This window comes from Phascolarctos cinereus, unplaced genomic scaffold (assembly GCF_003287225.1).
Source record: "Phascolarctos cinereus isolate Bilbo 61053 unplaced genomic scaffold, phaCin_HiC Scaffold_2;HRSCAF=192, whole genome shotgun sequence".
NCBI classification, from domain to species: domain Eukaryota; kingdom Metazoa; phylum Chordata; class Mammalia; order Diprotodontia; family Phascolarctidae; genus Phascolarctos; species Phascolarctos cinereus.
This window is the reverse complement of record NW_027555625.1, coordinates 182,536,632-182,554,353: the sequence shown is the minus strand read 5'-3', so window position 1 is coordinate 182,554,353 and position 17,722 is coordinate 182,536,632. Positions and strand designations below refer to the sequence as shown.

The 17,722-nt window shown below is 36.5% G+C and overlaps 1 pseudogene; it reads left to right on the top strand.

Moving 5' to 3' along the window:
• The first annotated feature begins 5,801 nt into the window (after positions 1–5,801).
• On the top strand, positions 5,802–6,715 carry LOC110198600 (elongation factor 1-alpha 1 pseudogene; annotated as a pseudogene).
• Positions 6,716–17,722: the final 11,007 nt, after the last annotated feature.

The window sequence follows — 17,722 nt, the reverse complement described above, 5'->3', positions numbered from 1 at the left end:
AGATGATAAGCTAGATGGAGGCTAGACTGGAGACTGGAGAGATGATATCTAAGATCTATATAAGCTATAAGATGTTGAAATACAGGCTTTGTTAAACCTCATTGTGATTCAAATGGGGCTACTTGACTGTTCCTCTAAATCCAAGTCACTCTTCCTTTCACTGATTGACCAATTTTTGGTCCCAGTCCAAGCCTCACTTCCTCATTGTTTGGGTGTTTTATGGCTCAGAGTTAGTATAAATAGCAATTGTTTCAGTTCTGGGCATAAACTCTGAGGATCTCCCCTCCCAGATTGATTCTTTTATTAAGGCAAACTATGTTATCTTTTGCCTCAATTCTTACCTAGTCTTTAATTATTGAATGAGTGTTGCCTCAGACAAACTGAGAACTGGGAAAGGCCTTAGTTTAAAAAGGCCAAGGTCTCTCACTGCATCTAGGGCCATCATCACCAGTCTTCTTGACCTCCAGTGACTCTGGAGGAGACAGTGAGACCGATGCTTTGCACAGCCAGCCCTCCCTCACATAAATCAAATTCACTTGCAAGTTAAGACATTACAGTCCTAAAGTCATCCATCCTCTTCGAGAATGAAGGTCAAACAACAAAAACAATAAGCTATAATATATATCTATATCTATATCATCTATATCTATATCTATATCTATATCTATATCTATATCTATATCTATATCTATATCTATATCTATATCTATATCTATATCTATATCTACATCTATATCTATCTATCTATAGATATAGATATATATATCTATATCTATAAAGCTTTTTCACTAACAATCAATTTCACAGAATAAGAGAGAGACTGTTAAGTGAGAAAAAGATGTAGCTTCAAATGTACTCAATAAAAGTCACCTACTAAGGACTTATTTACAATTGGTATAAATGTACAAGACTATGAGCTATTTTCTAAGAGATAAAATGTAGAAGTATATAAATAAGCAGCTTTCCCAAGAAGAATTACAATCTAATATTGCCCACATTGAAAAGTAAAACAAAACAACAACAAAAAAAGAAATTCATCTCCAAATGATTAATAATAAAACAAATATGAATGCAAACAATTATATCATTTTAACTTCATTCCTTTTAAGTTGGCAAATATGACAAAAAATGGAACTGATCAGCACTGTTGAGACTATATGTATAGAAAAAGATACTGGGTGAAAGTATGACCAATTCTGAATGGCAATTTGAAATTATGCAAGAAATGTGACTAATCTATTCATTTCATCATTAGTGAATCCACTAATAGGTATATACCCCTAGGATGTCAAAGATAGGAAAAAAAGTTCTAATATTTAACAAAACATTCATAGTAGATAAAGAAGAACTAACATTTTAACATTTTATTGACATTGTCTTTACTATTACCAATATTCAAAATCTCACCCCTGAAATTCAGATATCTACAAAAGTAAAGATGTGCTATTATGGGTAAAACTTTGTGTGAAAAACAACTGGGAATTTTATGGCATCAAAAATTCTATTTGAGCCAATAGTGTAACATGGCTGCCAAGGAAGCAAGCTAATGTGGATCTTAGGTTTCACTAAAGAGAGACACCCTAGCATGACCATATCTGGGTTTTGGCTTCATTTCCAAATGCCATGTTTGTTTTTTAATGTTATTAACAAACTGGAAGGTGTCTAAATTAAATTGCCCAGAATGCTAAGGAAAATGGAAAACATGTTATAAAAGAAGTGACTGAAGGACTTAGAGAAATTTAGAAAGAAGATATCAAGAACGAGTTTATAGTTCAAGATATTGGATTTGTCCTCCTTTGGATAGAGGGTAGAATTAAGAAAAATGTATTGAAGTTTTAGAGAGGCAGAAGGTTTAGTATTCATGTAAAGAAAGCTTTGTAACAATCAGTACTGCCCCAAAATGAAAGTACCTGCCTCAGTTGGTAGTGAATTTCTCATCAGAAATTATCTCCAAGGCTGGATGATCTCCATGTTGGGTATATTACAAAGGCAATTCCTTGTTGATAGGACTGGATTCCTTTGAAGTCATACATAGAATAAAAAGATAAGACTTGGACAAGAAAGACCTTGGCATTCATCCCTTTGTGGAACCACTTTATTTTATACTCCCAGAAACTTGTGCAAGTGACTTGCAGACACACCCTCCAATGTCTGAGATTTTGTGAAATTCTGCATCAGATCCAAAGTTGGACTCTCTGGTGTTAAGGTCCAGTACTCTTTGCCCTTGTTATCTTGTTTTCATAAAGCTCTCATTCTATTGGGGGAGAGAACACACATTGAATGTTCCAGCTGCAAGTAAGAAAAGGAACTTCTTATGATCTTTATGGTGCAGTATCCTTATAGTATATCTCTGAGTCTCAGTTTCCTGATGCAATGATGATAATACTATATATTTTATCTTTCTTATAGTATTGGTGCTGTGTAGAGCAAGCACTTAAATTTGAAAGCATTCCTTATATCTGAACTATTGTTAAAATGAACTGGATTTTCCTTATTTGTCATCATGTTAATTATCTTGGGATTATAAAAATTGGTATAGTAAAATAAATCTGCCCAGGCTTTAGAATTTCTGTTTTGGGATATATATAGTGAAGCCAAAAAAAATCCATCTTTCTTAAACTACTTTTCAGGTTCTTGTTGCTATAGTAACTGGGTATTTTCTTAGAATTGTCTTTTTTTTCTTTTAACAGTAAACCCAGTTGCAATGAAAATTTTCTAATTTGTTTCTAAGGCAGTCACAATGCCCCCAATGGTGATGCTATGAAGTGAAAGTGTCATGTCACCCACTAACAACTAAATTGTTTAAGGAGGTCTGCAGGTGTTTCCTCATAGGCTCTATGACCCACGTAAAGACTCTGTGGGCTGAAATGCAGCCTGCAAATAGCTGACTTGGAGTCACTAATAGAGAGGATGTTGTCTCACTTTTAAGGCTCAGCAGGCCATTGCACAGAGGTGAAAGAATGTCCTTTTTCTTTTAAGGAGATTGACTCTTGTATGATTAGTAGAAGTATGTCTCTCCTGTTATATTATGAGCTCCTTGTGTACAGGTATTTAGCCTTTCATTTTACCTTCAGAACATAATGAATGCTTATTAACTATTGACTAAGTTTGAGAGGGGGGGAAACAAACATGAAATTGGATGAAGTTCTTCAAACCACAGGGGAAATTATGAATACATAACTTGTTTTGCCACATTTGTCACAGCCTTGGATATTTTGAAATGCAGATGGAAATTTCCCTGGCCTGGAAGCCTCAGAGCTATCGTTGCCAGGGAGGGAGGATTTTAGAGATTAATTATTCTGACCCCTTATTTTTCAAATGAAAAGACATGTATAGAACAGAAAGTTGCTTTCTCAAAATCACACAGTTAGTAAGTAGCAGAGGCAGGGCTTTGAACTCAAATTTTCTGACTCCATATCCACTATACCTCTTTGCCTCTCCTCAGAGACTAAATTCTTAGCTATGTATGCTCGTATCTTTTCCAGAGCATCCTTCTCATCTTCCTGTTCACCCTCTTCTCAAGATAATAATAATCTCTGTGTCTACCTGCCCTTAGGGGAGTTCTCTACCCACCTACACTTTCCCGAGCTACTCTGACTCTCTAATGAATGATTTTAGGGGAATAGATGAATGAAATAAAAATGCTTCTTACTATGTACAAAGCAATGTGCTAAATTGCAGGGTGGGTATACAAAGAGAAATATATTCCCGCTTTAAAGAGCTCTCATTCTGTTGGAGGAGTTAACACACACTGAATATTTCAGCTTCAAGTTAGAAAAGGAACTTCTTGTGGTCCTCATAATGTAGTATCAAAGCATCAAAAAATATATGATCTGTTCACATCATTTCCACTGAGAAACATATCAGTTTCTGATGTTGAACATTTTTTAAAATGTTAAGTGCTTTATTGGCAAGAACTTTCTTCTCTGGCTCTTTCTCAACCTCCAGTAAACAACTGACACTGCATTGCCTCCTAGGGTTACGTCCAGCTAGAAGGAGGGCTGGTGGTCTGAAGGGTGCTGTTACTCTCCAGGTTCTTTGTCTTACCTACCTATAGGTGGAAGTTGGGCAGCAAGTAGTGTTAGTTGTGGTGAGAAAGTTGGACTCTTTCTCCACACCAATTTCTTTTTTTAAATACTATTTCATATTTCCCCTATTACATATCAAGAAAGTTTTTAGCATTCATTTTTATAAGATTTTGAGTTCTAAATTTTTCTCCCTTCCTCCCCCCCCTTCCCTCATCTGAACATGGTAAGCAGTTTGATATGATTTATACATGTTTTATAATGTAAAAATATTTCCATATTAGTCACAATTTTGAAAGAAGAAATGAATGAAAAGGAAAAAGAACATGAGAAAGAATAAAGTAAGGGAAAACATGTTTTGATCTGCATTCAGAGTTTTTATCTGGTCATGGTTAGCATTTTCCTTCATGAGTCCTTTGTAATTGTTTTGGATTGTTGTATTGCTGAGAAGAGATGAGCCATTCATAGTTAATTATCACATTATGTTGTCGATACTGTGCAGTTTTCATAGTTCTGTTCATTTCACTTTGCATCAGTTCATGCAAATTTTTCCAGGTTTCTGAAATCTAGCTGTTCATCATTTCTTATTGCATAAAAGTATCCCATTACATTCATATACTACAGCCTGTTCAGCCATTCCACAACTGATGGGCATCCCCTCGGTTTCCAATTCCTTGCCACCACAAAAAGAACTGCTATAAATGTTTTTGCACATGTAGGTCCTTTTCCTTTTTTATGATCTCTTTGGAATACAGACCTAGTAGTAGTAGTATTGCTAGGTCAAAGAGTATGTACAGTTTGGTTGTCCTTTGGGCATAGATCCAAATTGTTCCCCAGAATGGTTGGATCAGTTCAAAACTCCTTCAAGAGTGCATTGGTGTCCCAGTTTTCCCACATATTCCCCAGCATTTATCATTTTCTTTGTTTTCTGTCACATTAGCTAATCTGAACGGAGAGATGTGGTACCTCACACTTGTTTTAATATGCATTTCTATAATCAAAAGTAATTGGGAGCACTTCTTCATACACCTGTAGATATCTTTGGTTTTTTCATCTCAAAACTGCCTGTTCATATTCTTTGACCATTTATCAATTGGGGAATGGCTTGTATTCTTGTAAATTTGACTCAGTTCTCTATATGTTTGAGAAATGAAGTCCTTAGCAATATTTACTCTAAAGATTATTTCCTATCTTTCTGCTTTCCTTCTTATCTTTGTTGCATTGATTTTGTTTGTAGAAAATCTTTTTAATATAATCAAAATTACATATTTTATATTTTGTAATGTTGTCTATCTCTTGTGTGGTCCCAAATTCTTCCCTTCTTCGTAAGTTAGGCAGGTAGACTATTCCTTGCTTTTATAATTTGTTTATGGTGTCACCTTTTATGTCTAAATCATGCCAAAAGTTTGTCATATCTAACTTTTCTAATATTCTATTTACCTCCTTAGTTTCTTCCTTACTTATTTTAGGTTAAATTTATTGAGTTCTGAGAGGGGACAGCTGAGATCCCCCACTAGGACAGTTTTGCTCTATAGTTTTTCCTGTAACTCACTTAACTCCTTTAAGAATATGGATGCTACACCAATTGGTACATATATGTTTAGATTTGATGTTGCTTCATTATCTATGGTATCTTTTTAACAACATGTACTCTCCTTCCTTATCTTTTTTAATTAGGTCTCTTTTTGCTTTTACTTTGTCTGAGGTCACTTGTTTAGAACGGGTTTGCCACCAGAACACAGGTGTTATGAAAACAATCTCTAAACCTCCACATAAATGGGCAAGGAAAAGACTCAAAATAAAATTGTCATCATTGGACATGTAGACTCTGGCAAATGCACCACTACTGGTCACCCAGTGTACAAATGTGGTAGAATTGATAAGAGAACCATTGAGAAGTTTGAGAAGTAGGCTGCTGAGAAGGGAAAGGGCTCCTTCAAATATGTCTGGATCTTGGATGAGCTGAAGGCTGAATGTGAGCATGGTATCACTATTGATAGCTCCCTGTGGAAATTTGAGATGAGCAAGTACTATGTGACCATTATCGATGCTCCAAGACACAGAGACTTTATCAAGAACATGACTATAGGCACATTTCAGGCTGACTACGCTGTCCTGATCGTTGCTGCTGGTGTTGGTCAAGTTGAAGCTGCTATCTCAAAGAATGGGCAGACCTGTGAGCATGCCCTTCTGGCATATATGCTAGATGTAAAACAACTGATTGTTGGTATACACAAAATGGATTACACTGAGATTGTCAAGGAAGTCAGTACCTATATTAAGAAAATTGGCTACAACCCTGACATAGGAGCTTTTATGCAAATTTCAAGTTGGAATGGTGACAACATGCTGGAATCCAGTTCTAATATGCCTTTGTTCAAGAGATGGAAAGTCACTCATAACTCACTCATAGCAATGTTAATGGAACTACAGTGCTTGAAGTTTTGGATTTCATCATTCCACCAACTCGTCCAACTGACAAACCCTTTTGTCTACCCCTCCAAGATGTCTACAAGATTGCTGGTATTGGTGCTGTACCTATTGGCTGGGTGTAAACTGATGTTCTAAAACCAGGCATGGTGGTCACCTTTGCCCCAGTCCATGTCACAAGTAAAGTAAATTCCTTTGATATGTTTTGTCTGAGGTCAGGATTGCTATCCCTGCTTTTTATTACTTTAGCTAAAGCATAATAGATTTTGCTCCAGCCCCTTACCTTTAATCTGTGTGTGTCTCTCTGCTTCAAGTGTATTTCCTGTAAGCAACATATTGTAAGATTCTGGTTTTATATCTACTTTGCTATCTACTTCTGCTTTGTAGGAGAGTTCATCCCAATCACATTGCCATTACGATTACCATCTGTGTATTTCCCTCCAGTTTATTTTTCCTCCCATCTATCCTCTCTCTCCTTTTACCCTTTCCCTTCTTACCAGTGTTTTGCTTCTGTCTGCCACCTCCTCTGATCCTCCCTCCCTTCTGGCAGTCCCCACACTCTCACTCCTTACTTGATCTCTTCTGCTCCTACTTCCCTGTTAGGTAAGATAGATTTCTATATTCAACTGATTATGTATATGATTCCCTCTTTTAGCCAATACTGAGGACAGTAAGGTTCAAGTGATTCCCATTGCCCATCCTTCAATCTTCCCCTCCACAGTAACAGGTATTTCTTGCTATTTCATTTAAAATAATTTACCCCATCATATATCTCCCTTCCTTCTACAACTCTCATAATCCTCTTTCTTATAATCCTTACTTTTTATGTCATACCCTCAAATTCACCTTATACCTATACCCTCTGTCTGTCTGTCTATCTATCTATCTATCTATCTATCTATCTATCTATCTATCTATCTTCCTTCTAGCTCTACTATTATCGATACAATTTTTAAGAATTACAAGTGTCAACTTCTGGGAGCCAAGATGGTGGAATAAGAAGTAAGTTGCTTTCACTCTACCTTATTGATCCCCCAAAAATCCAGAAATCATCACCCCAGGAACAGCTAAGTCAACAGAAAAACGGGACATAGCAGTTTTGTTGCCTAGGATGCTCGGGGGATTAACAGGAAAGATTCCTTTCATTCCAGCAGAAGGGGAGGAGAACAGGATAGGAGGCATCCGAGCAAGCCAGCAGCAAACTGCACTTCAGCAAACCAGTGGGAGATCCTGAGCACCAATAGGTGGTGGAGCAGGCAAGCACCAACAACAGGACCACTTCAGTACCCTGGTACAGGCCAGGGAACTGGTAGCCTCCAGCAGCCAAAACTCCCCATGTTTCAGCATAGGTATAAGAGGCACAGTTCAAGGCAGGCAGTTGTCCTCCAGCAGTCAAAGCTTCCACAGCTTCAAATTAGCCTTGGTGAGCAGGCTTCCTCTTGGGACCAGACCCCTCACTCACCCAAAGAACTTCAGTTCTTCAGTTTTACTGACCCCAGCTCAGCACCAGGTAAGCTGTTAGATGTCTACAGTCTATAGACTTCAGCTGCCGGCATATGCGGCCTCAGCACACAAAGCCAGAGACAAGGTCCCTGGACCCCAGCACAAGAAGCTTGAGTCAGTGCCCTCTGTGCTCCAGCAGGGGGGGCTCAACTTTAAGAGCCAGAAAATAGGGAAGTACCATGAGTAAAACACAGAAACAGACAATGACCACAGATTCTTACTATGGGGACAAGGAAGATGAAAACACAAATTCAGAAGAAGACAATATTGTTAATATACCCACATCTGAAAACTCAAAGGAGAATTTGAACTGGTCTTAAGTCCAAAAACTCCTGTTGGAAGAACTCAAGAAGGATTTCAAAAGCCAAATAAGAGAGGTAGAAGAGAAATTGAGGAAAGAAATGAGAGGTATACAAGAGAGAGTCAATAGCTTGGAAAGGGAAGGACAAAAATTGAGTGTAGAAAACAAGTCATTAAAAAATGCAATTGGCCAAATGGGTAAAAAAAAGTACACTGAAGAAAACAACTCCTTGCAACACAGAATTGGCCAAATGGAAAAGGAGGCACAAAAACTCACTGAAGAGAACTTCTTAAAAAGTAAAATAGGCCAAATACAAAAGGAGATACAAAATCTAATTAAAGAAAACAATTCATTAAAAATTGGAACTGGACAAGTGGAAGCTAATGCCTCTATGAGATATCAAGAATCAGTCTAAAAAATCAAAGGAATAAAAAAAAAAATAGAAGAAAACATAAAATATTTCATTGGAAAAGCAACTGACCTGAAAAATAGATCTATGAGGGATAATTTAAAAATTATTGGTCTACCTGAAAGTCATGATGGAAAAAATAACCTGAACAAAATATTTTAAGAAATCATCAAAGAAAACTGGCCTGAGGTCCTAGAACCAGAAGGTAAAATAGTCATTGAAAGTATCCACAATCACCTCCTTAAAAAGATCCCAAACTGAAAACACCAACGAATATTGTAGCCAAATTCCAAATTTATTCCAAATTGAATTCTAAAATCATCAGGTCAAAGAGAAAATACTGCAAGTGCCAGGAAAAAAAAATATAACTACCATGGACCCACAGTCAGGATTACAGGCAATCTTACAACTTCTACATTAAAAGATCAGAGGGCTCGGAACAAGCTACAGAATAATCTGTAAGGCAAAGGAACTTGCACTGTAACCAAGGATCAACTACCGAGCAAAAATGACCATAAACTTCCAGGGGAGGAGATGATATTTAAGGAAATAAGAGACTTCCAAACCTTCCTGATGAAAAGACCAGAGCTCAAAAGAAAATTTGATTTTCAAGTAAAAGACACAGTAAAGGCATAAAAAGGTAAACAGGAAAAAAAAACCACATTATTCATTAAGGAAAAAATTTTTACATGCATACAAGGGAAGATGATACTTGTAACTTTTGAGAACTGTATCTCTTTTATTTTTAATTAATTTATTTTGATTTATCAACAATCATTACCATAAGCTTTCAAGTTTTTAATTTTTCTCCACCTCCCTCCCTCTCCAAGATGGTGTGCAATCTGATATAGCCTATACATATGTATTCCTGTCAAATATATTTTCACATCAGTCATGTTGTAAGAAAGAATTAGAACCAATAAAAGGAACTACAAGAAAGAGGAAACAAAACAAAATAGAAGGAAAAAAAAGCAAATAGTATGCTTTGATCTGCATTCAAACTCAATAATTCTTTATCTAGATGAGGACAGCATTTTTCATCAGGAGACTTTTGGAGATGTCTTAGATCACTGCATTGCTGAGAAAGGCTGTCTATCAAAGTTAGTCATTACCCGATGTAGCTGTTACTGTGTTCAGTGTTCTGGTTCTGCTCACTTCATTCAGCATCAGACCATACATGTCTTTGCAGGTTTTTCTGAAAGCCACCTGCTCATCCTTTTTCATAGCACAATAGTATCCCATTACATTCCTATACCACAACTTGTTTAGCCATTCCCCAATTGGTGGACATTCCCTCAATTTCCAATTCTTGGCAACCACAAAAAGAGCTGCTATAAATATTTTTGTACATATGGGTCCTTTTCCCATTTGTATGGCCTCTTTGGAATATAGTCTTAGAAGTGCTATTGCTGGGTGAAAAGGTATGCACATTTTTATAGTCCTTTGGGCATGGTTCTAAATTGCTCTCCAAAATGGTTGGATCATTTGACAACTCCACTAACAATGCATTAAAGTCCCAATTTTCCCACGTCTTCTCCAACATTTATCATTTTCCTGTTTTGTCATGTTGGCCAATCTGATATGTGTGATGTGGTACCTCAGAGTTGTTTTGATTTGCATTTCCCTAATTAATAGTGATTTAGAGAATTTTTTCAATATGAGTAAAAGTGGCTTTAATGTTTTCATCTGAAAACTGCCTACTCATATCCTTTGACCATTTGTCAATTGGGGAATGACTTGTATTCTTAAAAATTTGACTTGATTCTCTATGTATTTTACATATGAGGCCCATATCAGAGACAATGGCTGTAAAAATTCTTTCCTAGTTTTCTACTTTCCTCTTAATTTTGGTTACATTAGCTTTGTGCAAAAACTTTTCAATTTAATATAATCAAAATTATCCATTTTGCATTTTGTCATGTTTTCTATCCCTGTTTGGTCTTGAATCCATCTGTTCTCCATAAATGTGGTGGGTAAATTATTCCTTGTTCTCCCAGTTTGTTTATAGTATCAACCTTTATCTCTAAATCATGAAACCATTGTAATTTTATTTGGTATATGGTGTGAGATTTTTGTCTATGCCTAGTTTGTCATATTCTTTTCCATTTGTTTTTAACAGTTTTTGTCAAAGAGCGAGTTCTTATCCCAGAAGCTGGGGTCATTGGGTTTATCAAATGGTAGATTACTATAGTCATTGACTACTGTGCTTTGCATACCTAACCTATTCCACTGATCCACCACTCTATGTCTTAGCTAGTAGCAAATCGTTTTGATGATTGCTGCTTTATAATAAAATTTAATATCTGGAACAGCAGCTCCCCTGCATTTCTTTTCATTACTTCCCTTAATGTTCTGGACCTTTTGCTATTCCAAATGAATCTTGTTACAATTTTTTCTAGCTCTATAAAATTTTTTTTGGTGATTTCATTGGTATGGCATTGTGTGAGTAAATTAGCTTAGGTAGAATTGTCATTTTCACAATATTAGCTTGGCCTGCCCATGAACACCAATATTCCTCCAATTATTTAGATCTGACTTTATTTGTATGAAAAGTGTTTTGTAATTGTGTTCATATAGTTCCTGGGTTTTTATCAGCAGGTATATTCTCAAATATTTTATAGTGTCTACAGTAACTTTAAATGGAATTTCTCCTTCTATGTCTTGCAGTTGGGCTTTGTTGGTAATATATAGAAATGCTGACGATTTATGAGGGCTTATCATATAGCTTGCAACTTTACTAAGGTTGTTTATTATCTCAAATAATTTTTACTTAATTTGCTAGAATTCTCTAAGTATATCATCATATCATCTTCAAAGAGTGATAGCTTTGTTTCTTCTTTGCCTATTCTAATACCTTCAATTTCTTTTTCTTCCCTTATTGCTAAAGCTAATATTTTCAGTACCATATAGACAACAGTGGTGATAATGGACATCCTTGTTTTGCTCCTGATCTTTTTGGAAATGTTTCTTGCTTGTCCCCATTACATATAATGCTTACTAAAGGTTTTAGGTAGATGCTAATTATTATTTTAAGGAAGATTTCATTTATTTCTGTGCTCTCTAGTGTTTTTAATAGCAATGTGTGTTGTATTTTGTCAAAAGCTTTTTCTGCATCTGTTGAGATAATCATATGATTTATCATAGTTTTGTTGTTGATATGGTCAATTATGCTGATGGTTTTCCTAATACTGATCCAGCCCTACATTCCTGGTATAAATCCTACCTGATGACAGTGTATTACTCTTGTGATAACTTGCTGTAATCTATTTGCTAAGGTTTTATGTAAAATTTTTGCATCTATATTCATTAGGGAAATTGTTCTATAATTTTCTTTCTCTATTTTGATTCTCCCCAGTTTAGGTGTCAGCACCGTATTTGTATCATAAAAAAGAATTTGGTAAAACTCCTTCATCACCTATTTTCCCAAATAGTTTATATAGTATTGAAATTACTTGCTCTTTAAATGTTTGATAGAATTCACTTATAAATCCATCTGGCCCTGGAGATTTTTTTCCAAAGGAGTTCATCAAGGGCTTGTTCAATTTCTTTTTCTGATATGGTATTATTTAAGTATTTTACTTCATCTTCTGTTCATCTGGTCAATTTATATTTTGTAAATATTCATCCGTCTCACTAAGATTGCCAAATCTATTGGCATACAGTTGGGCAAAATAGTTCCTAATTATTGTTTTAATTTCCTCTTCCTTGGCGATAGATTCATTCTTTTCATTTTTGATACTGGTAATTTGGTGTTCTTTTTTTTTACTGAAATTAACCAAAGTTTTATCTATTTTATTGTTTTTTTTTCATAGAACCATGTTTTAGTTTTATTTATTACTTCAATAATTTTCTTAATTTCAATTTTATTAAGTTCTCCTTTGGTTTTCAGTTTTTTTCTAATTTGTTGATTAAGGATTTTTAATTTGTTGTCTTTCTAATTATTTTAGTTGAAAGCCTAATTCATTGATCTCTTCTTTCTCTATTTTATTTATGTAAGCATTTAGAGATATAAAACTTCCCCTAAGAACTGATTTCACTGTATCCCATAAGTTTTTGTATGTTGTCTCATTTTTGTCATTCTATTGAATGAAGCTATTGACTGCTTCTATGATTTGTTGCTTGAAACCTTCTTTTTTTAGGATTAGATTATTTAGTTTCCAGTTATTTTTAGTGCATCTTTCAATGGCCCTTTATTACATATATTTTTTATAGCATCATGATCTGAAAAAGAAGCATTTAATATTTCTGCCTTTCTGCATTGGATTGTGAGGTTTTTATGCCCTAGTACATGGTCAATTTTTGTGTAGATGCCCTGTACTGATGAGAAAAAAAAGTATATTCCTTTGTATCCCTATTCAATTTTCTCTACAGGTCTACCCTACCTAAGTTTTCTAATATTCTATTCACCTCCTTAACTTCTTTCTTGTATATTTTGTGATTTGATTTATCTAGTTCAGAGAGGGGGAGGTTGAGATCCCCTACTAGTATAGTTTTGCTGTCTATTTCTTCCTGAAACTCCCTTTACTTCTCCTCTAAGAATCTGGATGCTATACTACTTAGTGAATATATGTTTAGTAATAATATCACTTCATTGTCTTTGATGCCTTTCAGCAGCATATAGTTTGTTTTCTTATCTCTTTTGATAAAATCAATTTTTGCTTTTGCTTTGTATGAGGTCAGGATTGATACCCCTGCTTTTTTAGCTTCACCTGAAGCATAATATATTCTACTCCAGCCTTTTACATTTACTCTGTGTGTATCCCTCTATGTCAAATGAGTTTCCTGTAAACAACATATTGTAGGATTGTGGTTTTTAATCCATTTTGCTATCTGCTTCCATTTTATGAGAGAGTTCATCCCATTCACATTCACAGTTATGATTACTATCTGTGTTTTTCTCTTCCTCCTTTTTCTCCCCTGTTTATGACTTTCTTTCTCCTTTCTCCTTTTCCCACCTCCCTAGTGTTTTGTTTTTGACTACCACCTCCCTTGGTCCCTCTTCCCTTCTATTAGCCCTTTCTCTTTTTTTCCCCTTTCCCCTTACTGCTCCTTCCCTCCCTTCTGTCCTCTCTTCCTTTTCTTTCTCCTTTTCCCTCCTACTGCCTATAGGGCAAGTTAGATTTCTATACCTAAACTATTATGCTATTCCCTTCTTGAGCAAAATCTGATGAGAATAAGGTTCTAATAATGCTCATCTCCCTCTTTTCTTTCCCTCTGTTATAATAGGGTTTTTTTTGTCTTTTCCTGTAATGTAATTTCCCCTTGTCTGCCTCCTCCTTTCTCAGTGCATTTTCTTAGATCAGATTAATCCACTTACTTGGATCCATTTAACCTACTTGATTAGATTTTTTTTTATCATTACATCAAAGTCACAGAATATTCACCCCCTTTATGTATACTCCTTTAACATGGTGTAATCACAATACAGTTCTCAAGAGTTACAGGTGTCATCTTCATCTGTAGGGATGTAAACAATTTGCCCTTATTAAGAACATATTGCATCTTTCTGTCCCATTTACCTTTTTATGTCTCTCTTGAGTCTCGTACTTGAAGATCAAATTTTCTTTTGAGTTCTGGTCTTTTTATCAGGAAGGTTTGGAAGTCCCCTATTTCATTGAATATCCATCTCCTCCTCTGAAATATCATGCTTGTTTTTGCTGATTAGTTGATCCTTGGTTGTAATCCAAGCTCCTTTGCCTTATGGGATATCGTGTTCCATGCCCTGCAGTCTTTTAATGTAGAAGCTGCAAGGTCCTGTGTAATCCTGACTGTGGTTCCACGATATTTAAATTGTTTCTTTCTGGCTTCTTGCAGTATTTTTCTCTTTGACCTGGTAACTGTGGAATTTAGCTACTATATACTTTGGCGTTTTCAATTTGGGATCTCTTTCAGGAGGTGAGTGGGGGATTCTTTCTATGGCTATTTTACCTTGTGATTCTAGGACCTCAGGGCAGTTTTTCCAGAAAGATACAATCCAGTCTTTTTTTTTTTATTGTGATTTTCAGATAGACAAATAATTTTTAAATTGTCTCTCCTACATCGATTTTCCAGGTCAGTTGTTTTACCAATGAGGTATTTTACATTTTCATCTATTTTTTCTTTTTCTTTTTTTCTTTCTGTTTGACTGATTCTTGCTCACTTATAGAGTCATTAGCTTCCATTTGCCCGATTCTAATTTTTAACAAATTGTTTTCTTCTATTAGATTTTGTGCCTCCTTCCCATTTGGCCAATTGTAGTTTTTAGGGACCTGGTTTCTTCAGGGTACTTTTTTTCCGGTTGACAAATTGTATTTTTTTTTTTTTTTGCTAGGCAATGGGGTTAAGTGACTTGCCCAGAATCACACAGCTAGTAAGTGTTATGTGTCTGAGGGTGGTTTTGAACTCAGGTACTCCTGAATCCAAGGCTGATACTCCATCCACTGTGCCACCTAGCAGCCCCAGCCAATTGTATTTTTTAGGGACTTGTTTTCTTCAGCGTACATATTTTCCACTTGGCCAATTATATTTTTAATGACACTTCTACCTTTCTCATTTGGCTTTTAAACTCCTTCTTGAGCTCTTCTGAGAAGGCTTTTTGGGCTTCAGACCAGTTCATATTCCCTTTTGAGGTTCCAGATGTGTGTTTGTTGACAATGTTGTCCTCTTCAGAGTTTCTGCCTTGATTTTCACTGTTCTCATAATATGAATCTATGGTACCTTTCTTTTTGCTCATGGTGTTTCCTTTTCCCCTGGCTTTTAAAGAGATTGAGCTCTCTTGCTGCGGAGCGGAGGGCACTGACCCAAGCTTCTTGTGTTGGGAGCCTAGGTCTTGGTCACTGGCTTTGTGTGCTGGGGCCTCTGAAGTTGGCAATTGGAGGCTGTAGGGTTCTGGCAGCTTACCTGGTGTTGGGCTGGAATCAGCAAGGCTAGAACTTTAGGGCAACTCTAGGTTGCCTGCTTTTGCTTTTCTTAGACTTTTTTCAGCTCCTTTCATATGGATGTTCTATAATGTAATCTCCCTGGGGCCCTTTGTAGTGCAGCTTCTCTTATTTTTGCTGAAGCACTGGAAGACTTGTTTGCTGTAGAATGCCGAAGAACCTGGTGGTTTTCTGAGCTGGTTTCCAATGGTTGCCCCACCCTCACTGAGACACTCAGAAGTCCAGGTGTTGGTGTTTGCCTGTTCTACTTCCTGGGTTTCAGGATCTCCCCCTCGTGTGCTAAAGTGGGTCTTCTGGCTAGCTGGCTGGGACACCTCCCATTCTGTACTGTGCCCCTTCCTCTAGAGCAAGAGGGGCCTTTCTCATTAATCCCTCAAGCTACCTGGGCTGCTGGACTGCTGCTCCCTGTCTTTCTTCTGGTTCAGCTGTTCCAGGGTTTTTCCTAGGGCAATATTTTTTGGGCTTTCAGAGATTGATAGGGGAGGGAGAGAGCAATTACCTTTTAACTCCGCCATCTTGGCTGCCAGAAGCAGAAGTCCTGCTAACAATATTTTCTCTTTGACCTGGTAATTTTGGAATTTGGCTGCTATATTCCTTGGCATTTTCAATTTGCAATCTGTTTCAGGAGGTAATTGATGGATGCTTTCCATGGCTATTTTACCCTCTGGTTCTAGGACCTCAGAGCAGTTTTTCTTGATGATTTCCTTAAAGATGCTGTACAAGCTCTTTTTCTCATTATGATTTTCAGGCTGACCAATAATTTTTAAATTGCCATTCCTGGGTCTATTTTCTATGTCAGTTGTTTTACCAATGAGATACGTTATGTTTTTCATTATTCTGTTTCTGTTTGACAGAGTCTCACTCTCTCATAGAGTCATTAGCTTCCACTTGCTCAGTTCTAATTTTTATCAAATTGTTTTGTTCTATTAAATTTGTACCTCCTTTTCCGTTTGGCCCATTTTAATTTTTAATGAGTTTTTCTCCTCAGTGCGTTTTTGTGTCTCCTTTTCTGTATGGTCAAGTCTGCTTTTTAAGGAGCTGTTTTCTTTAGTTACTTTTTTTTCAATTGGCCAATTGTATTTTTTAAGGACTTGTTTTCAACGATTTTTTTTTGTCCTTTTTCCAAGTTATTGACATTCTCTTGCATTTATTTTCCCAATTTTTTTTCTACCTCTCTTATTTCACTTTTAAAATCCTTCTTGAGCTCTTCCAAGAAGGCTTCTTGGGCTTCAGACCAGTTCATATTCCCTTTTGAGGTTTCAGCTTTGAATTTCTTGACAATGTTGTCCTCTTCAGAATTTCTGCCTTCATATTCACTGTACCCATAATAAGAATCTATGGTACATTTCTTTTTGTTCATGGTGTTTGCTTATTTCCTGGCCTTTAAAAACATTGAGATCTCCTCCTGGGGAGCAAGAGGCACTGACCCAAGCTTCTTGTACTGGGAACCTGGGACCTGGTCACTGTCTTTGTGTTCTGGGGCCTCCAATGCTTTCAGTTGGAGGCTATGGGGTTCTCACAGCTTACCTGGTGTTGGTCTGGAATCAGCCACACTGGAGCTTTAGGGGTATGGTTGGGTAGCCTGGCCTCTGGAGGTTTCCTGCTCACCTGGGCTTTTTTCTTTTTTTGGCTCCTTGCAGATGTATGTTTTACTGCTGCAGGATATTTCTCCACCTGGGGCTTTCCTTATTGGAGTTATGCTTCTCAGAGTTCTGCTTAGGCACTTGGAGACTTGGCTGCAGAAGAACACTGTGGCATGTGGTGGCTTTCTCAGCCAATTTCCACTGGTTCCTCTGCCTGTACTGGGGCACACGGAGGTCCTGGTGTTGGTGCTTTTCTGCTTCACCACCTGGGGTTCAGGATGTCCCTCTGGTATGCTGAGGTAGGGCTTTCTACTGGCTTTTTTTATAATTAATTTTTATTTTATTTTATTTTTTTCTTAATTACATATAAACAAAAAATAATTTAGCACTTTTAAAAAAATTCCATATTCTCTCCCTCCCTTGCTCTTAATGCTCCTCCTTGAGAAGGCAAGCAATTTGGTATAGATTATACATGTATATTAATATAAGACATTTTCATATTAGCCATGTTGCAAAAGAAAATGCACACCAAAAGCCCCCAAGAATAATAAAGT